Below are 27,648 nucleotides of genomic sequence, written 5' to 3'. Positions count from 1 at the left end.
AAAACACGAATTGAGTCTTATTGAAGACAAAATCAGTTTCCCTCTCCAGGTTGGGCCTTTGAAGATTGCATTAGCAATATGAGGATTAATATAAATAAAATGAGTTTGTCTGAAAAACTTTGATCTAATAACATGTTTTGAATTGTTATTTAAGATTAGTTGTATGTCATAACATTAAGCTTTACTCATTTTCTTACCTCCCTGAAATCTTCCCCTAACCAGCACATTGACTGTAATACTGTATGACAATACAACATTCTGCTGCAGTGATTCATGCACTTCACACAACAGGGTGGTGAGTATAGATTTTTTTTAATTCACTGCACTAACCAGCCTGTTTTTATTTCATGAGTAAAACCTCTCTGAGTCACAGCAACAATCAGCATTTTGGTGCTTCTTTGTGTTTTCTTTCCCACCATGTGAGATATCATTTGCTAACATATACTCTTTCTGGTCTGGATAAAGAATTCTGAAATGTGCTTTGTGTTTCTGTTGAAAGTTTTCAATTAGTATTGGTGTTATTGTGAGAAATGGACATTTTCACAATAAGCTTTATATTAATAGAAAGAACCTTACAGAGAGCAATGGTAAACAGCTGATATACAGCTATGGACTATGTTATTACAGAGTACAAAGCAATGCATCATTCATTTGTACAAAGTTAGATAACAAAACTTTTAGATGCCTATTTGATACTGAATTCAAAAAAATACACACTTTTACATTGAAATTATTTTTGTCAAACATATTTTCGAAGGGATAAACCAACCTGACCTTTTCTTCACTAATCTCCCCATCGCAGATGCATCTATCTATGGCAGTTTTGATATATTGTGCAGGTGAAGTGTTGTCTTTACATTGAATATAGTATCCATCGTGTTGTGTGGCACTACAGTTCTGTAAAATAGGATAGATTTGAAACAGAAACAGCAGTTCAAAGCTGGGCATCCACCAAGTGCTCTGGGCCTTCAGCAGCATAATTGAATTAAAACAACGTGTAATTTCGTGGCTCATGTATGCCACATTCTAACATTATCATCAAACTGGGAGATCAACCCTCGTACAAGGAAGAGTGCAGGAGAGGAACACTATTATGCTACCTAAAATTTAGATGTCAGTCTGGTGAAGCTACAACATAGGACTTGCAGGCCAAGTAGAATTAGTAGGTGACAGGCAAAAATAAGTAATCACACAACCAATAGATCAGATCGGAGGTGTGCTGTCCTGCTACTTCTAGTCATGAATGTTGGTGGAAGATTAAATAATTAATATGAGAAGGTTCCACAAGTATTCCCATCCTCAATGATAGAGGACTCAGCACACCAGTGCAAAAAAACAAGGCCAAAGTACTTACAACTATCTTATGCTGGCAGTGCTGAGTTTAAAGAAAATTTCAAGAAAAAGCATATAATTATGCTAAGATGAGTGGTAGGTCAGATCATTGATCAGTATATAACAAACAGCAGATGAGGAGGGAAACAACATTTGAATATGAGAGGAAGCTAACTAGGTGTGTAGACATGGATAGCAAAGCGCTTTTACAGATTTTTAAAAAGGAAAAATGTAAATGAAGTGAATGTGGGTTCTTCAGGGAGTTTAAATAGAAAGTTAACAGGAGATAGTAAGGGAATAGGCAGATAAAATGAACAAATATTTTACTTTTACTTCACTATAAATGATACAACAAACAGTTCAGTGACAATTGTAAATCTGAAAGTGGACGGGGAAGTGGAACTTCATGAGATTACTATCATGAGGGCAGTGATACAAGTCAAATTGATGGAGCTGAAACAAACAAAAACAGAAAGTATTGGAGAAACTAAGCTGATCTGGTAGTATTTGTGGAGAGAAAAAGAAAATTAACGTTTTGAGTCTAGTGACCTTTTGTTAGAGCTGAAAGCAGCTAAGAATGATGATATTTATGCAGATGGTGGCTGGGGTTAGGGAAGGAGTGGAATGGATAGATGGAGATGGTGCCTAGTGAAAGAGAGAAAAAAGGGAAGCGGACAAAGGGATGTTGATATTGACCAAGCTGATGAGGTGATAATGTTGATTGAATAGTTGAAAGTGGGTTAGCTGAGCTGAAAGCATGTAAGATAGAACCTGGTGGTGTGTGTTGATGGATAACAAATATGGAGGGAGGTGTTTGTGTTGTGAAATAGTTAAACTCAGCCTGAAAGCTGTACATTGCCTAGTTTGAAGAGGAGGTGTTTTTCCTTCAGCTTGCATTGAGCTTTGCTGGAACACTACAGCGGGCCTGAGACCAAAATGTTGGCATGTGAAGACAGTTGTATATTAAATAGGCAGGTAACTAGAAGCTTGGAACCATTTTTACATGTAGAATGGAGGTGTTCAGCAAAGCACTCAATCAGTCTGTGTTTCAACTCCCCAATATAGAGGAGGTAGCATTGTGAGTAGCAAATACAGTAGATTAGATTGAATGGCGTACAGGTAAATTGCTCCTTCATGTGGAAGTTGTCTCTGGGGCCCTAGATTGTGAGGAGGGAGGAGGTAAATGAGCAAGTGTCATACCTTCTGCAATTGCAAGGGAAGGTGTCATGGGAGTTGAGGAGGTCTTAGGAGTGGAGGAGGAGTGGTCCAGGGTATCCCAAAAGGTTGTCTTTGTGGAATACTGGCAAGGGAGGGGAAGGGAATATGGTGGTGGCATCCCACTAGAAGTGGCATAAATAGTGGCTATGATCCTTATGGAAGCTGTGGGAATGGAAAGTGAGGACAAAAAAGGACCCTACCATTGTTGTGGAAGGGAAGGGATGAGGGCAAAAGTGTAGGAAATGGATTGGACATGGCTGCAGACTCTGTCAACCATAATAGTGATGATTCCCTGATTGATTTAAAGGTGGACATCACTGAGGCCTTGCTGTGGCAGATAACATAATCAGAACAGATGCGATACAGACAGTTGTGTAGTCAAAGTAACTGTGGGAGTTGGTGGATATTTAGTGGATGGAACTGTGGCCTGACAAGTCTCCAGTTACAGATAGACTTCATCCTAAAGTCATAAAAGAAGTGCTTATTGAGGTAATAGATGTATTGTTGTTAACTTTCCAAAATTCCTTAGAGTCAGGAATAGTTCCGTTGGACTGGAAAATGGCAAATAGAACCTTTCTTTTCAAGAAGGAAGAAAGGCAGAGAATAGCAAATTGTAGGCCAGTTAGCTTGATGACTGATGTTGGGTAAGTATAGGGATTGATTAATAAAGAGCTTAGAGCTTGGCACTGCAAAAAAACCCAAGGAGGGTATGCATTATTAGGGTTTTGTCTTATTTGCAAGTTGTTACAAGTGGAGTCTGGGGATATATGTTGGGTTCTTGACTTTTTATAATTTACATCAATAATTTTGATGAGGGGAACATCAACAGGACAGCAGATTGTTAGGAAGGTGTAACGACCCAAAAATGTGAGACAAATTATAACCTAATTTAACACCTGTGAAAGTACAGAACTAATACCTTGAATCATTCGCACTGAACCTCTGATTCCTCTCTCAATCATCAAACTAGGCTCCTCAAACACCAATGCCCCTTCTAACCCTGTGGCTTTGCAAATATCTGGGCTAAGTCCTTTCCTAAACGCACCTATGGTGTATCTTCATCACGTTAACAGCAGTGGTTCAAGAAATACCTGGTGTACCTGCTGTACCTACTGGAAAGGCAATTTAATTGAAGCAGTTACTCCCACAACATCAGCCTTTGTGAATTCCTTTGATTAGGATATTCCAATGGTATTAAACACCTACATGGATGACACAGGCTACATATGGTATGAAGAATGTTGGATGCTGCCGTCGCTTTATTAACTATTAAATGCTTCCACACTTTCCTGGTCTTCCATAACAAGCTGCCTTGCCATTAAGTACTCAATCTTTATTGTCATGTCCTAAATTGGTGTCAAAATTGTGATGCAAGATCTTTGATTGCAGGATCCCTGGTTTTCTGATTTTGTTTCTCCAGCGAGCACAGTTGTTTATATTGTCATGCCTGTTGCATGTCCCATTTGTGCTGGTCACTTTGAGGAATTGTAAATATACTACACCACGGCACTATGACAGGTGGCCATTCAATAACTCAATGCATCTTTCCCTCATCACTGACAGTGAGATACAGGTATATATGAATTAAGTACCTCAATATAAATATTTGTATCTGTTTTTGCTTCATGTCCTGGGTCTCCATTCTAGCACAATCAAATTGTGTTGTGCCTTTTAATTCATGCTCAGATTCGAACTGTGACCCACTCCAACCTTGGAAGTAGAGAAAAGCAAGTGAATTGTCTGCCTCATGCCATTAGACAAAGGAGGGGAGAACAAAGGAGGGAAGACATGGACCTTTGATGAAAATATCATCGTTTTGGTTACAACACAATGATTTAGAACAGGTAACTCCAGTCTAATCTTCTAGTTGAATGCGCTTTGGAGTTATGGAGTTGTTCCCTTACAGATCCAACCAAGTTGACCTGAGATTGCTGGAAAGTTGGTATCTGCCTTTTTCTGATGGGTTCTGTCAGATCCTCTGCTGGATTGGCAGGAGCGCAGTGCAATCCTCAATTAAATTGGTGCTTTTCTGCTTAATCAACGGAATGAATGCTACAATATTTCAGCAAAGTACGATTCTTTTGGGTTTTTTTGGAAGGTTTCTCTCTGTAAGGCCTCGTGAGTCTTCTCTCGCTCTCATCCCAAACTAACCTCGTCAACTATCTATTCAACCCTCATGATGCCTCCCTTGTCCAATGCTAGCTGGAATCATACAATTCACTATAGCCAGAAGAACTCAAGACTGGCATTTCTGGCATGGTTCTTTAAACATTGTTGTAAAGCAGCCTTGCACTGCTGCACACACTCCCAGAGGACATAGCAAATAAGGTGAAATAGGTGCCATGATTTTCCGTCAGGGACATCAATGTCTTGGGGGATAGTGCAAAAGAGTACTTTCCCCTTTCTACAGGACCACCAGAGGAAACTATGGCACTAGACTGAGGTTGTGACTTGGGTCATTTGTGGTCTCAACCATTCGTCAAACCATTCAACCATGCAGAAAGAAGGTTAAAGACCTTCGGCCCTCTACCAATGTTTGTGCTATCATCTTCCCTCTGCTACCTCATAGTCACTATATTTCATGCAACAGCACCCACTTCCCACCAAGGATATCTGTCACTTTCACATGCACTCATTCTTCACATCCACTCATTCTTCACTCGCTCTAATGCACCCAACAACCAAACCAACCCTGCATGTCCTCTGCACTGCCCTACATTGTCTACTCACTCAATTAGGTTGCTTCATTATCTTTCTCCCACATGCATCAGCACCAATAGATGTGCCAAACACTTCCATCTCACTCAATACCTCCCATTCTCAGAAATCACCCTATAACATGGCCAAATGAGCCAAGACGGGTTGTGGGGTACCCAACATCTGTCACTTCACTTTTTACAAGGACAGGATTCTGGCACTGGCTGGGGAGGATTGGAACCATTTCTGCGGTGATGCCAAAAGTTCATGTCGTACCAAGCATGTAAGAAGCCAGGTTCCTTGCAGTTCAGACGTCACATTAACCCCGCTGTCAATATAGCTTTCACCTGATACAACTCAACTTCTGGCCGTGACATCTCTGTTTTATGTCTTGCAGGTGCCATTGGCATGGTCAAAGGCTTGGCAAGGAAGAGGATGTTACCTCCGCACATGTCCTACGGTATGCCTGAGGAGGAAGCCACAGAGGATACACTGGCAAGGCTGCCACTTGCACATTCCACCAGCTCAAATACTGACTCAGTAGGTATTCCAGCTAGATTCGATTTGATTTATTATTGCCACATTTACTGAGATACAGTGAAAAGTATTATTTTTCAAGCTATCCAGACAAATTATGTTTTACATAAGTACATCAAGGTAATAGTATGGAATGCAGAATATAGTGTTACAGTTATAGAGAAGGTGCAGAGAAAGATTAACTCTAATAATTGAGAGGTCCATTCAAATGTCTGATAACAGCAAGGAAGAAGCTGTGCCTGAACCTGCTGAGTCGTGTTTTCAAACTTTTGCATTTTCTACCTAATGGAACAGGGTGGAAGAGAGTTTAACTGGGGTGGAGGGGTCTTTGATTATGTTGGCTGCTTTCTCAAGGCAGTGGGAAGTAGATAGAGTCAATGGGAGGGCAAAAATAGAGATTTTGTGAGGGCATATTAGTGGTACAGATGACACTTGATTGTTTAGTGTGTTCTCATAATTCTAAATAAATGTTCACCTCTGACTATCATCTGTTTGTGTGACTATCTTTATAGCTGAAAATGCAAACTTAATGATACTAAAGTCATTGATCTTTATCCTAGATGATGTTCCATGTACTGAGGTATGAAATGAATAGCTTCTGCCCCATGAGTAGGCAATGGATAAAGTGCAGGTACTTGGGACTTTGGCAACTAAGCTCCATCTTTCCAGGCGCATAAACATTGCTTTTGCATCACTAGCATTAGTGAAGTTTAGCTATTATCCTGCATGAAATGGTTCAGGAGTGCTTATATCGAACAGTTGGACTGCATGCATTAGGTTAATGTCAAAGGGTAAAAACTCTGCCGAGGATATGGAGGTGCTGGGCCTCCTCCACCGCCGCTCCCTCACCTGATCCAGAATAATGTCAAAGGGTGACAAGGAGTACCAAGCTTGCAAGAATGTTTAATCTTTACTGTAAAGACGTGTGCCTATTGATGTTCCGTTTTGAAGCCTATACAGCTATAACTCATAGACTGCCTTCTTCACAGATGGCAGCACCTACCGTGTAGACTCTGTATGTGGTCACAGCCACTTTCATTTCCACTGCACGTTAGTGAGTTATGATGGAAGGCAACAGAGGCCTTTCCTTGACTTCACCTCGGGACTTGGTTGATAGGTTTAGGGTGAGAGGAGAAAGATACAAAAGAGACCTAAGGGGCAACTTTTTAATACAGAGGGTGGTACGTGTATGGAATGAGCTGCCAGAGGAAGGGATGGAGACTAGTACATTTAAAAGGCATCTGAATGGGTATATGAATAAGAAGGGTGAGAGGAGAAAGATACAAAAGAGACCTAAGGGGCAACTTTTTAATGCAGAGGGTGGTACGTGTATGGAATGAGCTGCCAGAGGGAGGGATGGAGACTAGTACGATTGCAACATTTAAAAGGCATCTGAATGGGTATATGAATAAGAAGGGTTTGGAGGGATATGGGCCGAGTGCTGGGAGTTGGGACTAGATTGGGTTGGAATATCTGGTCGGCATGGATGAGTTGGATCAAAGGGTCTGTTTCTGTGATGTACATCTTTACGACTCTATGGTCTAGCTTTGGTTGGTGGAGGAGGTGAGGGAGGGTATGACAGTTTGGACTTCCACAGATCTGATGGTGGCAGACAGGGTGGACGTGTTAGGCCCAGCTATCTCCAGAGTGAAGCCCCAAACATGAACATCCCCTTCTAGGTAGCCCTCTCTGTCAATCCCAAAAGCATCACACCTCTTCAAGCCCCTACTCAACCCATGTATCTGAGTCTACATCTGCACACCTTTCACCAGGTCTAGGCAAAAGAAGTGAACATGCTAGGTCTTGTAGTTCATTTTCCTCTCAACAGACACTCCAGGGTGCTGATCACCATCAACAAAAACTTATTTCCCTACATAATCCATTACCCTCTCATGCTCTGTCATTTCCCCCTCACCCTTCCCCCCCCACCCATATGTTGAATTGATGCTGTCTGTCTGCACTCACACTATTACGTTCTCCAGCCTCTATAATGCAACACCAGACACTTGTTAATTCCCTGGGTTTAGATCAGAGTGGTGCTGGAAAAGCACAGCAGACCAGGCAGCATCCGAGGAGCAGGAAAATCGACGTTTCGGGCAAAAGCCCTTCATCAGGAATGGAGGCAGGGCTTTTGCCCAAAACATCGATTTTCCTGCTCCTCGGATGCTGCCTGGCCTGCTGTGTTTTTCCAGCACCACTCTGATCTAAACTCTGGTTTCCAGCATCTGCAGTCCTCATTTTTGCCTACTTATTAATTCCATGTCCCCTTGACAATTAGTGAACAGAGCCCCAAGTTTCTCACCCCCTTGAAAAATGACCAAACATTGACCTGATAAATATATAGTTCCTTAACTGTGTTAATGTGACTCCTCGAGCTGGCTGCACTGGATCCGCATGACTGATTGTGATCCACTCAGTAGATTGAAGGGTTATGGATCCCCTGACTGTAAAGGTGTGACACTGATGTAGCAATGTGCCATAGTGCACATATTTGCTCCTCTTCTGCTGATTGCCATCAATCATGACAAGCTTCTTGGCTTCATATCAGTACTGAATAGCAAGACATTACAGCAATACCATGAGCCTTTAAGCTCAGACATAAAAAGGCAAGGCAAGGCAGGGAATCTCCGAGTATCCTGATGGATGCTAATTGTGTGAGTGTTGGAAAGCAAACAAGCAGCCCTGAGATGCTCCCTAGTCCAATCTGTGACTTGGCTGTTTGTCCTGCACAACACTGTCCTTGGTACACACTATAGTTCAGCCTTGAAATGCAATGGTGTTATGCAAGGGCATTAGAAGATGTGCCATGATAACATGGAAAGGCTGGCATATGTCAGATGCCTAGGTTCATTGGCATGGAGAGTGCACGACTGCTGCCTGGGAGCACGTTCTGAGATGTTGGTGACATTTGTGTGAGATGCTGGCCCACAGGGGCTAGCAGTCAGCTGAAATTGCCAGTTACCTGCTTAAACTTCCATGTCAGAAATTCTCGGCTTGTAGTTTCTATTTATCCCACTCCTTAAGAAAGGAGGTCGACATAACACGGGTAACTATAGGCCTGTTAGCTTAACTTCTGTAGAGGGGAAGATTTATAATGTAGGAAGAAACAGCAAAAGATTTCAATAGAGATTGTCCATCAAGCAGACACAGCATGGTTTCATGAAAGGCAGGTCATGTTTAACTAATTTACTGGGGGAACCGGTGGATGTGGCATATCTGGATTTTCAGAAAGCATTTGACACAGTGCCGCACAAAAAGTTACTGCATGAGGTAAAGGTACATGGTGTTATAGATAAAGTATTAGCATGGATAGAAGATTGCTTAATTAACAGAAAGCAAAGAGTGGAGATAAATGGGTGTTTTTCTAGTTGGCGGTCAGTGACAAGTGGTCAGGGATCAATGTTGGGACCACAATTGTTTACAATTTACATCGATGATTTGGAGTTGGGAACAAAGTGTAGTGTGTCAAAGTTCGCAAATGACACAAAAATTAGAGCAAAGTGTGCAGAGGACACTGAAAGTCTGCAGAGCGATATGGATAGGTTAAGTGAGTGGGCAAGAGTGTGGCAGATGGAGTACAATGTTTGTAAATGTGAGGTCATTCATTTTGGTAGGAATAACAGCAAAATATGCTATTATTTAAATAGTGAAAAGTTGCAGCATGCTGGTGGAGGGACCTGGGTGTTTTTGTGCATGAATCACAAGAAGTTGGTTTGCTGGTGCAGCAGGTTATTAAGAACCTTATCCTTCATTGTTATTAAAAACAGGGAGGTTATGCTGAAGTTGTATAGGGTGCTGATGAGGCCCCACATGGAGTACTTTGTGCAGTTCTGGTCTCCTTACTTTTGGGAAAGGATCTACTGGCACTGAAGGGGGTGCAGAGGAGTTCATTAGGTTGCTTCCGGAATTGAGAGGGTTGCCTAATGAGGAAAGATTTAGGAGACTGGGGTTATACTCATGGGATTTTGAACAATGAGGGGGGATTTTATAGAAACATCTGTTCCTGTCATAATTTTATATAAGATAAAGGCAGGGAGGTTGTTTCCACTGGCAGGTGAAACTAGAACTAGGGGCATTGCCACAAAATAAGGGGGAGCAGATTAAGGACTGATTTGAGGAGGAACTTCTTCACCCAAAAGGGTTGTGAATCTGTGGAATCCTCTGCCCATTGAAGCAGTTGAGGCTAACTTGTTGAATGTTTTTAAGGTAAAGATAGATTTTTGAAAAGTAAAGGAATTAAGGGTTATGGTAAGTGAATGGGTGAGTAGAGTTGAGTCCACAAGAAGTTCAGCCACGATCTTATTGAATGGCAGAGTAGGCTCAATACGCCAAATAGTCTGCTCCTGCTCCTATTTCTTATGTCCTTATGGTAGGAAGCTGCACATTAATGAGGTGAGATTTTTATTTAATGAGAGCAGGAACAAGTAATACTCCCCATTAATAGATCTCTCTGGTCTGACTCTCGTCATGATGTCTGGGGCTCTGTTTGAAAATGCGACTCATTGCTCCTGACATTGAGAAAGGCCTCACTCAATTTCTCATGTGGTTCTCCCATATCTCTCATCACAGCCCACATCATTCAGGGTCTAGTAACATTCCACCGTAAGAAATTATTAACTGGCACCTAATATGATGGCACATTAGAAAAGACCTATTAATGCCTTTTGAAGATTGTGGGCCACAACCAAAGAAAGTGATTGTTTAAACCTCAAGCATGCTGCCAAGCAAAAGTTGTTTTTTCATGTAATGGCACTAAGCTGAAATATTTCAGCAACACAGCAGGAAGCAAAGTCTGTGGAAAGGGTAAATGGTAGATTAAATGAACAGAGCAATCACAATACAGAAGAAATGAATTAGCCAAAGTACTATTTTAAAAGTCAAGTACCATAATACAAATGACTTGATTTGGAAGAAAAACAATTATGTTCTTTAAACAGCAGCCCCAGCAAGGCTTGTGAATGCATAAGTACTAAAATAATAGGATGTGTGGGAGACAGAGATTTCATTTTTTATGCTGGTCATCCATTATTTTAGTCTCACATTGATTACAATGATTCCGCAGGGAAGGTGTTGCGAAATGACACATTCAAGCAAAGTGCTGAAATGTGGGATTACACACACATTTCCCATAATATCACTCAATTACTCATCTCTACCACATAACCATGAGGTCACAGTGGTCCAGAAATTTGTTCGTGCTGCAGTTGAGCACCATGATTGATCCCGGTGCCTGGATGGTTGGACCTGAAGACTATTCAATATTACTGTTCGGTCCTGAGGACTTGAGACTGTTGAGCTGCAGGGGCAACTGAGGGCAGGGAAGTTGGGAGAGAAAGTTCAATTAGGTATGAGCAACCAAAAGCAAAAGTGAGGCCACAAGGAAAGGGAGAGATATTGGGACAGGGGAAGCAACTGTGTCATTCAGAAGGAGAAAGTGAGACAACTGGGATGAATGGGCTTTTGCCTGAAACATCGATTTGCCTGCTCCTCGGATGCTGCCTGATCAGCTGTGCTTTTCCAGCACCACTCTAATCTAGACAACTGGGATAAAAGGCTGTTTTGATGGCTTGAGATTAAAGTTTGGGGGGAAGGGAGTGTGGAGTGGCAGCATGGAGTCATTGAGATGAGAAAGATGTTCAAGTTTGAAGACAGACACTTTATTTCCTCTTCACAGTTTCTGTAAGCGGAGACTTTTATTGATAAGTCAAAGTCCCTTGTCAGTGTGAACTAGTTACTCTGTGCCTCATATAAACAAGTGAAGGAAGAAGAAGAAGTTACGTTCTGATCAGCAGAAGGATCATCTCTGTGGACAGAGACCATTGAATTGCCTTCCCAGTCTTTCCCTTCACCCATGATACCCTGTTTTTCTTCTCTGTGTCCAACTGTGTATGTGTGTAGAGGGGGAGTTTATAAAGGGGCTTTAGAGTTTAACTACTAAAATTATATGTCAAATTTTCATAATTGTTTACCTTAGTTAGAATTTGTTTATTACAATAAATAGTCATTTATGTTAAGGACAGAAATCTCCTCCGTACTTTCTGTCAATCAGGACCTGAAGGACAGGTAGATTGGGGAATTCTGCATACTTTATAAAATCTTCAATTTTTGCAGCGACTCTAAGAACAGAGGTGCTTGATTTCCAGTGCACTATCCCAGTGAGGCATAACATTCACCAATCTACCTGTTACAGGTATGTCTGCTCATGACAATATCAATAAGAGTGGACATTGCACATTTTTCTTGCGATCAGATACCATTTTCACATTGAAAATTGCCTTCATTATGTTAAGCAAAACTATCACTTGCTAAATAGAACAGACTTTGAACTACTAACTCACGGCTGGGCATCCATGAGGCACTGTGGGACATTAGACGCGGCCAAATTGCACACCAACGCAATCCGCAACCTCATAGCCAACATATTCCCCAATCTGTCATTGCCATTAAGTAAGGGAACAAACACTGATTGAATGAAGGGTGCAGGAGGGCATGTCAGGAGCAACATCAGATATAACTAAAAGTGAGGTTTACAAAAAAAGGACTGCTTGTGTGCCAAACAGCGTATGGAGTAAGTGCTAGACAGAGCAAAGCTATTCTACATCGGATCAGATCTACTATCTGCAGTTCTGATACATGCAGTCATGAATGGTGGAGAAGGCAGCATTACAAACATCCCAATCCTCAACAATGGGGAAGTCCTGCACATTAGTGCAAAAGATAAGACTGAAGCATCCACAACAGTCCTCAGCCAGAAGTGGCGAGCAGATAATCCATCTTGGCCTCTACCAGAGGTCCCCAAAATCAAATATGCCAGTCTTCAGCCAATTTGATCCACTCCATGTGATATCAAAAACCGACTGAAGTCATTGAATACTGCAAAGATTATTGGCTATGGCATCATTCTGGCAATATTAGTGAAGACATCGCTCCAGATATCAGTATGTTGCTAGCTAAGTTGTTCCAGCCAACTTGGGATCCAGCCAACAATTGTCCATATATGTCCTGTAAACAAAAAGCAGGATATCCAACCTGGCCAATTATGGCCCTATCAGTCTGTTTGTAATCAACAGTAAAAGTATGGAGGATGTCATCATTCATGTTATCAAGCAGCACCTGCTTATCAATAAGCTCAACAACTGCTCATTGATACCAAGTTTGGGTTCTGCCAATGCCACTCAGCTTCTAACCTCATTATAGCCTTAGTTTAAACATGGACTGAATTCTCATAGAATTCTAGGGGTAGTGTCAGACTGACTGCTCTTAACATCAAGACCACATTTGATTGAGTTTGGCATCAAAGAGACCTGGGAGAAAGTGAGGACTGCAAATGCTGGAAATCAGAGCTGAAAATGTGTTGCTGGAAAAGTGCAGTAGGTCAGGCAGCATCCAAGGAGCAGGAGAATCAACATTTCGGGCATGAGCCCTTCTTCAGGAAAGGGCTGAAGAAGGGCTCATGCCCGAAATGTTGATTCTCCTGCTCCTTGGATGCTCCTTGGATGCTGCCTGACCTGCTGCGCTTTTCCAGCAACACATTTTCATCAAAGAGACCTGGCAAAACTGGAGTCAATTCAAATCAGGAGTACTTGCCCTTGGTTAAAGTTATAGCCAGCACAAAGGAAGAGTACTGTTGATATTAGAGTCAGTCATGTCAGTTCCAATATAACTCTGTTGAAATTCTTTGAGGTAATATCCTCATTTGAATCATCTTCAGCTGTTTTGTTAATGACTGTCCCTCCGTCGTAAGGTCAAAATTGGAGATGTTCACTAGGGAGTACAGAATCTTCAGCACAGTTGTGACTCTTGAGATACTGAAGCTGTCCATGTCCAAATGCATCAAACCTCGACAATACACCAACAAACTAGTATCTGACCATCATCCCATGATATACAATGGCCTTGCCATCCAGAAACCCCCACTATTAATATCCCAGAGGTTACCATTGACCAGAAGTTGAACTGGGCTAGCCATACATACAAAAGCAGGCTATAGACTAGGAACACTGTAATTAGATCACGTCCTAACTCCTTAAAGCCTGTCCACCCTCTACAAGTCTAAAAGTGTGGTACTGGAAAAGCACAGCCAGTCAGGCAGCATCCAAGGAGCAGAAGAGTCGACATTTCGAGCATAAGCTCTTCATCAAGAATGACATTCTGCTCAAAATGTCAACTCTGCTGCCTGATGGCTGTGCTTTTCCAGCACCACACTTTCAGACTCTAATCTCTAGCAGCCCTCACTTTCTCCACCCTCTACAAGTTGCGAGCCAGAAGTGTAATGGAATACTCCCCACTTGACTGGATGAATACAGGCCCCCCAACCTACTCAATCTCATCTCATAAGAAAATCCCTTCATGCCCGGGATCAGCCTAATGCACCTTACCTTGATTGCCTCCAATTCTAGTATATCTTTCCCTTGATAAGGAGACCAAAATCATTTATAATATTCCAGGTATAGTCTAACTGGGACCTCGTACAGTTTTAGGGAGACTTCTCTTTGAAGTAAAGAACTTAGGAAATATGACGAGAGATGTTGGAAATTATGCGGATAACAAAATTAACGTTAAGGCTCTTTACCTGAATGCTCGTAAAAGCAGATGAATTAATGGCACAAATCATCGTGAATGATTATGATGTGGTAGGCATCGCAGAGACGTGGTTTCAGGGGGTTCAGGACTGACAGTTAAACATCCAAGGGTTTGCAGAGGGGGCAGGGTTGTCTTGTTAGTTAAGAATGAAATTAAATCTATGGCACTGAATGACACAGGGTCAGATGATGTGGAGTCTGTGTGGGTGGAGTTGAGGAACTACAAAGGCAAAAAAACCATAATGGGAGTTATGTACAGACCTCCTAACAGTGGTCAGGACCAGGGGCGCAAGATGTACCAGGACATAGATAGGGCATGTCAGAAAGGCAGGGTCACGGTGATCTTGAGGGACTTCAGTATGCAAATGGACTGGGTGAATAGTGTTGCCAGTGAATCCAAAAAAAGGGAATTCATGGATTGCTTACAGGATGGCTTTTTGGAACAGCTTGTGATGGAGCCCACAAGGGAGCAGCCTATCCAGGACTTAGTGCTATGTAATGAGCCAGACTTTATAAAAGATCTTAAAGTAAGGGAACACTTAGAAGGCAGCGATCATAATATGTTAGAGTTCAGTCTGCAGTTTGAAAGAGAGAAGGTAAAATCAGAAGTAGGGGTGTTACAGTTAAATAAAGATAATCACAGGGGCATGAGAGAGGAACTGATGAAAATCGACTGAAAGCAGAGCCTAGTGGGGAAGCCAAGAGCACTGGGAAATCAGAAGATTGGGAAGACTACAAAAATAAGCAGGATGGTAAAGAGAGAATTAAGGAAGGAGTGAATCAAATATGAAAGTAAGCTGGCCGGTAATATTAGTAATGATAATCAAATTTCCTTTCAATACAGAAGAAACAAACGAGAGGCAAAAGTAGAAATTGGGCCATTCCAAATTGATGCAGGAAGGCTAGTGCTCTGAGATAAGGAAATAGCTGAAGAACTTAATAAGTACTTTGTGTCAGTCTTCACAGTGGAAGACATGAGTAATATCCCAACAATTAAGGAAAGTTAGGGGGCAGAATTGAGTATGGTAGCCATTACAAAAGAGAAAGTGCTAGAAAAGTTAAAAGGTCTAAATATTGATAAATTTACTGGCCCCGATGGGCTACATCCTAGAGTTCTGAGGGAGGTGGCTGAGGAAATAGTGGAGGTGTTGGTTGTGATCTTTCAAAAGTCACTGGAGTCAGGGAAAGTCCTGAATGATTGGAAGATCACTGTTGTAACCCCCTTGTTCAAGAAAGGATCAAGACAAAAGATGGAAAGTTATAGGCCAATTAGCCTAACCTTAGTTGTTGGTAAAATTCTAGAATCCATCGTTAAGGATGAGATTACTAAATTTGTGGAAGTGCAGGGTCAGATTGGAACAAGTCAACATGGATTTAGTAAGGGGAGGTTGTGCCTGAAAAACCTGTTAGAATCTTTTGAAGAGGTAACATGTAGATTAGACCAGGGAAACCCAGTGGATTTTATCTATCTAGATTTCCAAAAGGCCTTTGATAAGGTGCCTCACAGGAGGCTGCTGAGTAAGGTGAGGGCCCATGGTGTTCGAGGTGAGCTACTGGCATGGATTGAGGATTGGCTGTCTGACAGAAGGCAGAGAGTTGGGATAAAAGATTCTTTTTCGGAAGCTGGTGACAAGTGGTGTCCCACAGTATTGGGGTCGCAGCTGTTCACTTTATATATTAATGATCTCGATGAAGAGACTAAGGGCATTATAGCAAAGTTTCCCAATGATACGAAGTTAGGCAGACAGGCAGGTAGTTCTGAGGAGGTGGGGAGGCTGCAGAAAGATTTAGACAGTTTAGGAGAGCGGTCCAGGAAATGGCTGATGAAATTCAACATGAGCAAATGCAAGGTCTTGCACTTTGGAAAAAAGAATACAGGCATGGACTATTTTCTAAATGGTGAGAAAATTCATAAAGCCAAAGCACAAAGGAATCTGGGAGTGCTAGAACAGGATTCTCTAAAGGTTGACTTGCAAGTTGAGTTCATGATTAAGGAAACAAATTTAATGTTGTCATTTATCTCAAGAGGGTTGGAATATAAAAGCAGCGATGTGCTACTGAGACTTTATAAAGCTCTAGTTAGGCCCCATTTAGAATACTGTGTCCAATTTTGGGCCCCACCCCTCAGGAAGGACATATTGGCACTGGAACGTGTCCAGCGGAGATTCACATGGATGATCCCTGGACTGATAGGCCTAACATACGATGAACGGTTGAGAATCTTAGGATTATATTCATTAGAATTTAGAAGGTTATGGGGAGATCTAATAGAAACTTACAAGACAATGCGTGGCTTAGAAAGAGAGGATGCTGGGAATTTGTTTCCGTTAGGTGGGGATACTAAGACCCGTGGGCACAGCCTTCGAATTAGAAGGGGTCAATTTAAAACAGAAATGAGGAGACATTTCTTCAGTCAGAGAGTGGTGGGTCTTTGAAATTCATTGCCACAGAGCGCAATGGAGGCCGGGATGTTAAACGTCTTCAAGGCAGAGATTGACAAATTCTTGATCTTGCAAGGAATTAAGGGCTACGGGGAGTGTACGGATAAGTGGAGTTTAAATGCCCATCAGCCATGATTGAATGGCGGAGTGGACTCAATGGGCCGAATGGCCTTACTTCCAGTCCTATGTCTTATGGTCTTATGGTCTGAAAGGCCAACAGTTCATTTGTCTTCTGTTATGATCTCAGTTGATGTTATTAATGTATAAGTCAAATCCCATACTGAAATCTGGCTTGATAAATCATATTTTGTTTTGTTTTGAGTTGGTCTTTCACTAAGTCATAAGCATACAATGTTGCAGATTTGTTGTTAACAGTACAATAGAAGTTTATTTTGCCAAAGTATTGAAGATAAAAAATAAATCGGTCCACCTACTTATGACACAAACTTAAAGCTTTTGAAACACATGGTGAAATATAATCCTATTGAAACTTAAAACACTCCTTTCAAATCCCAAAATAGCCTTTTAAGGTGCCAATAAGCACCCCTTGTTTTGCACTCACCCTGGAAAAATCCTTTTCTCTAACACCTCAATTTGTTTAATTTTACTTCAGCTTCCAGACTGTAGCTACCTTGCAGCTGTGTTTAAATGCTCTCAGCTTCAAATACCCTCTTCAGTGTTTTATCCAAAAAACTTCCGGTCTGGACAGTCACTCAGTCCTTATTCTAAGATAATCTTGGGTTAATAAATCTAATTATCTTCTAGCTTTCTCAGGAGTAACATAGAACATAGAAAAGTACAGCACAGAACAGGCCCTTTGGCCCAAGATGTTGTGCCAAGGTTTAACCCTAATGTAAAATATAATAAGTTAACCTACGCACCCCTCAACTCACTGCTATCCATGTGCAACATGAGTAACATGAAAGCTTCTGCAGAACTGCTCAAAATTGAAAGTAAAATTGAAAAAGTCTTGCTATCTAAGCTTTGTGTGTTTTTTCTAAACTTGAAAAAATATCCAGAAATTTCTGACAGATACCTTAAGGCACCATTGTTTACCTTATGAAGCTGTAAACCCTCCAAAGGTAAATCAAAACCTATTAGTCGTGAAAACTATCCCTCACAAACTGTTTTTAAAAATCTCATCATAGCTACAGAAATTCTTAAGTCCATCAGATACAGAGAAAACCTGCTACTTCAAAGTCCAAAATCCAAACCTACACAAATGATGTTTCAAATATATAAATGAATCACAGCCTATATCCCCCTTCCCTACGTATTTGTATGCTAGCTTTACATATTTATGCACGAGGATCCCCAAATCCCTTAGCTTTCTGCCATCTTTCTCTACTTAAATAATATTCACTTCTTATACCCTTCCCACCTGTCAAGTTTTTGCACATCAGTTAACCTCTTCATATCTGTTTGCAGACTCTGTGTGCTATCCTCACCATTTGCCTTGCAACCTATTTTTCTGTCATCCACAAACTTGGCGATAGTACAATCACTTCCCTCATCCAAACCCATTACTGTATATTGTAAATAATTGTTGCCTCAGCACATTAGTTAAAGTTTGCCATCCTGAAAATGCCTCTCTTAATGCTCTTTGTCTTCTAAATGTCAGTCATAACTCCATCAATGCTAATATTCTGCCTCAACATCGTGGGCTCTTGTCTTCCTAAGGATGGTTCCTTATCAAATTCTTTTGAAAATCCAAATATATTACATTGCCTAGTTTCCCATTATCTATCTTGCTTGTTGTCCCCCCAAAGAATTCTGATATATTGTCATGCATGCTTTCCCCTTCATGAAACTATGTTGACTCAACTTAATTATTTTTGTATAGCTAAATGTTCTGCTATTAAATACTTTACAACATATGTTAACACTTTCCCAATGACAAATAGTGAGCTTACTGAACTATAGTTACCTGGTTTTTCTCTTCTTTTTGAATAAACATTAGATGTTTTCACATTAGTTATGTTTACAATTTTTTAAACATAAATTTGGTGATATTTAATAAACTCTTCTTCACTCTATGTGAATTGTATGGCTGGTTTAAGAAATTTCTTAACAAGTATTCTTTAAGAAAGATTTTTCACAACTTTTTCTGACAACTTTAAATGATTATAACAATGCTTGTGTAATAAAACAGCAATCTAAGCTTTTTTAGGCTACACGATCTAATTGTTTTTCTAATTCAAAGCTCCTTCTTGTGTAAGTTCAGTGCAAAGAATATAAGTGTAATTGGGACACAGAGCAAGAAGTAACTGTCGCTAGAATGAAATGACTAGAGATGCCAGTGTTATGATAGATCAATGTGTATTACGAAGTTAGTTTGCAGTGTGACACTGGTAGGATGAGACTTGGAGCACTGTATGCAGCAATGACAGCCAGTTGCATTTAAATTCAGGGCATTAAGTCAAACTGAACAAAGTGAAGCTCAGATATAGAAAAAGATGGGTGTTATCTTTGCTTGTGATAATTTTAGTCTACCTGTTTGAGAGAGACAAAGTGACAGTGTAGCAAAATGATAAATTATGGACTATCTATTTTCAAATTCCATCATCTGATTTTAATGTTTTTCCATAGTTTCCTAGTAATAGGAGGAGGAGTAGGCCATTTGGCCCATTGAGCCTGTGCCGCCATTCATTAAGATCATGGCTGAATTATCCATCATCTCAGCTCCAGCTACCTGCATTATCCCCAAAACCCTTAATTCCCTTACCATGCAAAAATCCATCCAACTCTGTCTTGAATATATTTAATGAAACAACCTGCATTACTTCCTTGGGGAGAGAATTCCATAGATTCACTACTCTCTCGGAAAAGCAGTTCCTCCTCATCTCTGCCCTAAATCTACTTCGCCTAATCTTGAGACCAAGTCTGCTAGTCCTGGTCTCACCCACCAGCAGAAACAACTTGCCTGCCTCTGTCTTATCTATTCCTTTAATATTTTTATATGTTTCTATAAGATCCCCTCTCATTCTTCTGAATTCTAATGAGTACAGTTCCAGGTGGCTCAACCTGTTCTCAAAGGGTAACCCCTATATCTCTGGAATCAACGTGATGAATCTCTCTGCATTGCCTCCAAAGCCAGTATATCCTTCCTCACGTAAGGAGACCAGAACTAGGCACAGTACTCCAGGTGCGGCCTCAGCAACACCTTGTACAATTGCAGCAGGACTTCCCTGCTCCTGAATTCAATTCCTCTAGCAATGAACGCCAATATTCCGTTTTCCTTCCTGCTTGCCTATTGCATCTGCAAATTAACTTTTAATGATTCATGTATGAGCACTCCTAAGTCCATCTGCACAACAGCATGCTGCAATCTGTCACAATTTAAATAATACTCTGACCTACTATTCTTACTTCCAAAGTGGATAACCTCACATTTACCAACATTGTACCCCATCTGCCAGACCCTTACCCACTCGCTTAACCTATCTAAATATCTTTGCTGATCCTCTACATCCTCTGCACAGTTTGCCTTTCCATTCAATTTAGTGTCATCAGCAAGCTTGGAATTGTTACCCTCCATCTCCTCTTCCAAATCATTTATATATTTCATGAACAGTTGCGGCCCCAACACCAACCCCTGTGGCACCCGGCTCACCACTAATCTCCAACCAAAGAAACACCCATTTATCTCAACTCTCTGCTTTCTATTGGTTAACCAGTCTACTATCCATGCTAGTAAATTCCCTGCAATTTTGGACCAGTATAATTTTTAAAAAGGAAGAAACATGGATCAAAAATGGCTGCAGCAACCAGCTGACCACAGATTGAGATAAGTTAAAGAAACTGATAAATGAATGAAATCATGTGAACTGAAGCTACCATTTTATCTCAAGACAATGAAACCAGTCAATTAAGTCAGTCATGAAGAAATTTGCACCTCCTGTTTCAATTTCCACTTGTCCAAGAATTTTCAGACATTGGATGTGAATGGCTGTTTGCAACTATTCAGCTTGAAAAGACAGTGAAGCCAAAATGAATGATATTTCATAAGCTGCTTGGCAGAGCAGCAAACAGAGAGGAAGAAAGTGATCTGATAAGAGCAAGGACTGGAAGACTGTCTATCTCACTGTTTCTCATTTCAGCATCTCAAAGCTAGCATTAGTGATTAAGCAAGTTATGGAAATACCCCTTTGCTGAGATCTCAAGAATTTTACAAATTTTGTTACTGCTGAAGAAACAAGACATCAACTAAATAACTATCATCTTAGCTTTATCTGTAAGGACACAGGATTGTAAGAACTTGTACATTGAATATTCTTTATCTTCCCATAATAATAGATACTCTTCCCTTTTAAAACTTTATACCATTGTTCGTGGGTGTTTGAAGAATGTGTATTTTTCTTGTGGTTATTGAACAACAAAATTCCTTTTTCTTACACTTAAGTAGTTTTCTAAATTTTGATGGTACTACATTCCAATTGGTGTACTATAACTATGTTAAAAATAATTAAAATTCTTTGTTGCTGCCAACTGAGTGTATTAAAGGAGGGGTAGTAATCCATCCCTCCTTATCTGATCATAACACAGTGGAGTCGACTGCAAACCAATTCACATTATCTTCTTCAGACCACTTCTTTCTGCTACCAAATGCCTGCAAATACTATTTTGTTTGCAGCATCATTATCCATAAGCAGATGAGAAAATAGATGCTGAAGCACATCCATTAAGAAATTGAGTCTAGTCTGAAGAAGGCAGACAAAGTGTTTGAGTGGTCAAACATGAGCAATGAAATTAAAGAAAAATCAGCCAGTGCAGTACTTAGAATGAATAAGAAACTAAGCAAACCAAAGAGCTACGTATGTCACATGACATCTCAGACCACAGTTTAAGCTTCGAGTAGACCTCTTCACTCATGCAGAAACTTATTCTGTTGTCACCATTGATTAACATTCTAATGATTCAGGTTGGTGTCACAGTGGTAATGTTCCTCCCACTGGGTCATCAAATTCTGGTACAAGTTCCACCCACAGAAGTCAGTCATAACACATCCAAACAGCTGGTTTTAAAAGTCTGACTGCTGAGATATAGACCAGCTGGCATCAACAACTAGTGAGGTTGTAGAGTGCCTGAAAATACTCTTCAGTCAGCACAGCACTTCAGACATTATGATGAGTAACAATGACCCTCAATTCATGAGTGAATAACTCAACTAATTCATAAAGGATTGGAAACTTCAACACCCCAAATCATCTCCACACCATCCCCAGTCAAATCAAAGGCTAAGACAACAATGAAAATTGTCAAGGATTCAGAAATAAATTGAGCAAATCCACTACATACTTATACAAGGCAATCATGGAGTGAAGAAATACACTGACTCAAGGCATAGAAAGTAGTCCAATTAAATGATTAATGTATGTCATGCATAAATATTCTTCCAATAGAATATGAGCTGACAACAGGTTATAGTCCAACGGATTTATTTGGAGGCACTATCTTTCGGAGCGTTGCTCCTTCATCAGGTGTTTGTGAAGCAGGATCATAAGACACAGAATTTATAACAAAGGATTACAATGTCATGCAGCTGAAATGATAGATTCAACAAACCGAGATTCAGTCTTTCATCTTTTAGAATGGATTTGCTAGTTTTGGTTCTTTAACATGTAAATCCCAGAACTTGTTTTAAGTCACATTCTCAAGATAACTTCAGGTTTTAGAACACAAGGTGCTCAGACAATGCATTGAAGGTGTGAGGTTAACGTCTGTATCCCAATCTTTAGTCAGACTGGTTCTATTTCTAAAGTGGAATTTACAAGATATTACATGGATTGACTGGCTGTAGGTTATGCATTTTTTGAGCAAAATAGAATGTATATGCAAATATAATTATGCAATTATAAATTCACCCCATAAAGCTACATGTGTGTGTGCATGCAGGAGAGAGTGAGAGACAGAGTGAGTCTGTGTACATGAGTGGTGTGAGTGTGAGTGCATGTGAGAGAGTGTGTGCTTGCATGTGTGCAATCTTGGTAAAGTATGTCTGTGAGTGTGATGGAGTATAAGCCTATGAGAGGGTGCGCGCCTGGGGATTGTGTGTGTGTGTGTGTGTGTGTGTGTGTGTGTGTGTAGTAGTTGGACATGAATCCAAGGTCCTGTTGAGGCTACCAAACTTGGCTGATAGTGAATAACATTTGTTTTAACATAAATAAGAACCAATGCAAATGAAACATTAATTAATAGGAAAAAATGCAACAAAGTTAAAAGACAAATTTCATCCAAGCATTCTTCTTTAGCATCTGTTGCATTACATATCTATGCGGTTCCACAGTATGTTGTCCTTTATTCACAGAGAATAAAGTAATAACACCATTCTGCTAGTTTGTTTTTGTCCACACAGACCTCTGAGGTCTAATAGTTAAGTACCACAATATCATGCCCTTCATGCCAAGTGTGAGTGATAAAATAAAGTGACAGAAAGCCAAACTTCACTTTCCAAAACTGCCAAGTTATTGCCAGAGCTGGCCATTGAAGAGTCAGTCAGGGTATGGACGTTCAATGTTTTCAACAAAAGTCAGACTAAGTGGTAACATCAACAACTTGGGAGCAATTGTCACCTTAATTATATGTGGTGAATGTGAACAATCAGCTCTATCCTTACAATTGAAAGCATCTACATAAAAGTAGAGAAGCTATTCCTTCAGTGTAGACAGCTGATCAAGAAGATATGAACTTACACCAGCATGGTGTACAAAAAGACCAGTCGCAAAGGTCTGTCATTCCTCAGAAAAGGAAATGGATCAGCAACAATAATTGCCACGATAATAGCACTTGCCATGGGAACAATATTCCCCAGAGAAGGAACATTACCCTAAGAATAAACAGATGCCAAATGAGCAACCAAAGACAACATTTATACGTACCATTAGATGACTTACAGGATTGATATACCAGAGGCTTAATCTTATGTTTTTCTGATGAAGTGTACATTTTTAGTTTAGATTAGATTCCCTATAGTATGGAAACAGCCTCTTCAGCCCAACAAGTTCACACCGACCCTCCGAAGAGTAAACCATCCAGACCTATTGCCCTATCTTATATTTACCCCTGACTAATGCACCTAACACTATGGGCAATTTAGAATGGCCAATTCACCTGACCTGCACATCTGTGGGAGGAAATCAGAGCCACCGGAGGAAACCCACGCAGGCACAGGGAGAATGTGCAAACTCCACACAGACCATGTAGGAATCGATACCAGGTCCCTGGTGCTGTGAGGCAACAGTGCTACCCACTGAGCCATTGTGTTGCGTTTTATGGAGGACTTTTCTGTTACAAAACCTACCATATCATACCAAACTCACCTGTTTAACTGCCTACCCCATTCCTAAGGCATCCTTCTTGATTCTGGCCCAATCAATCATGTATTGATCCTACAACAACTGGCCACTGCAAGGATATCCCAAAATTGACCAGTGTCTTAGGATTTGGAGGTTCTGCCTGACAGGGTGGTGCACAGGCATAAAGTCCTTTTCCTCAATCCTCAAGGACCAGGAGTAGAGGCCATGATGCCAGATCATGTTCTTTCAGGTGGTGAGTGGGGTTTCAGATTGCTGGAGGAGGTTGAATAGAAACTAATGGTATGTATGTCAGAGCATTATGCAGAGTACTTTCTCCTTGAGCAGACTGGGTTGAGGGGATTGCAGTGGAGGTGCAGAGTGGGAATGGTTAGAGGGGAAGCATACCTATACCTCCTTACTCATAGGTCCAGCAATTAAGTGCCTTTACTGGCTATAGTGACCTTTAGCTGTCAGGTATTCTAAATCTATCCAACAGATAGTAAATCTAAATGCATATCATAATTTTAGGCACACATTCTCACAGGCATTATTTAAATAACTAACACACCTCTCGAGCAGTTCAATAGCCTGCATTCCCAAAGAACATCTCTTAAACTTGGGAAGTGACCATGTTCCTGGTGGGTTGGTATTGGCCTTCAGATTTTTGTAATTTCAATTTATATCCAGACTCCTCTGTTGCCTGTTGAGGAGCTGGGGAAGGGGTTAAAACATTCAAAATGCTCCATTTCAACATTACTAAAGCATTTAAGGGAAGTAGTGGGCAGATATGTTGGGTGGTGCCAGCAAGCAAACCTCATACCTGCAGAATATGCCAACAAGGAGAAACAGGTAGGTTAAGAAGTTGAGCATGAAATCTTGAGGAATTTCAGAAGAATAAGTTTTTGCTATAGATTTGCTAACCGTGTGAGAGATCCCATTGTATCTTAATCTGAAAGAGGTGATGGATAAGATTCGCATGTAGGCAGTCCAGAGAGCTGACGCAGGGTACAGATGTTTTGAATACACTGTTTCTCATGTTGTTTAGCTAATACTGAAATAAGTAGTAGCATGTGTAATTATCTCACATCAACCTTAAATCATCCTGACATTCCTAAACAAAAATGAATATCTTTTCAAACACTAAATGAACAGAAAAGTGTCTGGATTTTACACTGTCAACTAGGCAATGAGCTGTTTCCATGGCAACTCTCCTTTTTGGAACAATTTATATAAAAAAGATCTAATAGCACTTAGAGGTACTTATATGGAATGCCTTCTCTCAGTTTCTTTCTGTGAAGTAGAATTGCAAGATTTATTCATCACATTTATAGACAACACAGCTGGTAAAACTTGATTATTTTTTGCTCTTTTACTCTCTTTCATTTCTCAAGATGCTACTTCTTGGAGCAAACATGAATGAGTTTGACTTTTTTTTTGTCCAATTTATCATTTTAGAAAGTGAGCATTAGTACATGACATAGCACTGGAAGACTCTACATCTGGAAAAGAGAAGGCTTGTATTTATATAGCATTTCCCATGACAAGGGGACATCTTAAAGCACTTCATAGCCAATGATGTAATTTTGAAATGTCGTTACAATTGTAATGTCAGAAACACAAAATCCAAAGTGCACATGAACAGCAATGTGATAATGACTAGATAATCGTTCTTATCATTTGGTTGAGGGATAAGAATTAGCCAGGACCTCCACTGCTGTTCTTCGAGATAGTACTCAGGGATCTTTTACATCATCCCAGTCAGCCAATGGGGCCTCACTTTAAATCCAAATGACGGCATCTATGGCAGGGCAACAGTCCTTCAGTACTGTCCTGGACTATTAACTTTGATTTTTGTGCTCAAGTCCTGTTGTAGAGTTTAAACCCAGAACCAAGTGATTCAGTACCAAGAATGTTACCAACTGGATCATTGCTGGTTTTGATGCTCAGTAGTGTCCATGCATACATATTTTCCAGCTGAGATTACAAATAGCACTCAGAAAAAAGAACAAGATCTACTTGAAGAGAAACATGGACTTTACGGTTCACATAGTGGATTGGAAGCATCTTTATCAGGTCATAGTAAAAGATTGAAGCTTTTTTTGCATCTTTGTTTCTCTTTAAAACCAACATACAATTGTAATAAAGAGAGGTCATTCTCCTTTATCTACATTCCAGGACCAAACAGCTGAGTGTGCAAATTGAAAATGTGTTCTTCGACAAGGGAAAAAAAATTGACTGGTTGTTTGGCAAATAACTTGGATTCTGTGAATGTTCTTAAGAAGGCTGGAAAAATGTGAATTAAGCAACTTCTAACATTGGCCGATTGCTTAAAAATGGATATCTGTGTGATTATAGACCTGTTCAAATGCTGTATTAGGCTTGAAATTTCTTTTCTTAGCTGGCTTGTACATGTTAGGTTGAATATCTTCTTACTGTGCCATAAATCTGTCTGTATTTTTTTCTCCTCAGTGAAAACCACAAAGACAAATGAACACCTTTGAACAAATGAAATTTGAACAGTATTTTGATCACCTTGGAGAAACCATAAACAAAAGTAGCCAATTTTATCGAATGATTCCCAAATGAAGAAATGACGAACAAGATTTTGCACTTTGTATCTTTTAAAGGTTGTAAGGTTTCTGGCCTCCACTAGCTTCCCAGGCAGTTCATTATCACTCTCTGAGTAAAAAAGTTCTTTCTTAAATCACCTCTGAATCTCTGCCTCTTACCCTCATGATTGACCCCTTATCTAAAATTGAAAAAGTTCAGATTAATTTCAGATTAGGCTTCTTAAGAATTTAGCAACACCACAGTTGATCAAATATGTTATAACCAAGATGCTTTCATTTAGCAATGTTTTCAGAATGTACACAATCAGTTATGAATTGTTGTGGTTCCCTGGTTGCTTTATTTCCTTTATTTGCACATGCCATTAGCCTTGTCGTGTCAGATTGATGAGCCTTAGTCTGTGAAGAAGTTGCCAGGAACTTCTGGCTTCTCAGCTCAGGAAGATTCAGATTCAATGCTGGACTGCCTGGCATAAATCTTAATTCTCTTGATTTCAAAGCAACTTAACATTGCATGTAAACGACTAAATATCTGAACATCATGAAAATCTTCAACTTCTCACCGAGTCATAGAGGTATACCGCACAGAAACCTTAGTCCAACTCCTCACACTTTTCACCAGAGATGGACTTCTGAATTGATATACACTGCACTGGCTACAAAGTCAAGTAAGAAAATACACCAAATGCTACAAAATTAAGTTTAGAACAAGGATTAGGATGAAAGCATCAGGGCCAAAACACTGGTAAAGTATTAACTTGCTCAGACGTAAAACTGACATGACAGATTAGTCATCTTTCATGAAATGATGCTTAATTTTCATTGCCACTGGTATGAACAGATATAACATTGAGGCAGGTTCAATAAAAGGTGACCAATTTATAGTTCTGGGTGTACACATACCCTTCCCCATTACTACTGTTGACCAATCGGATCAGCTGTGGCTTAGTTAAAATGAAGTTACTCACATTAATGCCAA

General features: G+C 40.3%; 1 long non-coding RNA gene across 2 annotated transcripts; it reads left to right on the top strand.

The window, feature by feature from the left end:
• Nucleotides 1–217: 217 nt before the first annotated feature.
• On the top strand, nucleotides 218–26,924 carry LOC122557380. 2 transcript variants are annotated; one of them, XR_006313817.1, is made up of 5 exons: nucleotides 218–295; nucleotides 3,971–4,123; nucleotides 4,237–4,394; nucleotides 5,645–5,787; nucleotides 26,572–26,924. It is a non-coding gene; the product is annotated as an uncharacterized LOC122557380 (long non-coding RNA). The 2 variants fall into 2 exon arrangements; XR_006313816.1 differs by having other exon boundaries at nucleotides 225–295; nucleotides 3,940–4,123.
• Nucleotides 26,925–27,648: the final 724 nt, after the last annotated feature.

Source organism: Chiloscyllium plagiosum, chromosome 15 (assembly GCF_004010195.1).
Source record: "Chiloscyllium plagiosum isolate BGI_BamShark_2017 chromosome 15, ASM401019v2, whole genome shotgun sequence".
Lineage (NCBI taxonomy): Eukaryota > Metazoa > Chordata > Chondrichthyes > Orectolobiformes > Hemiscylliidae > Chiloscyllium > Chiloscyllium plagiosum.
The sequence above is the reverse complement of the archived record's forward strand: the minus strand, read 5'-3'. Positions and strand labels throughout refer to the sequence as shown.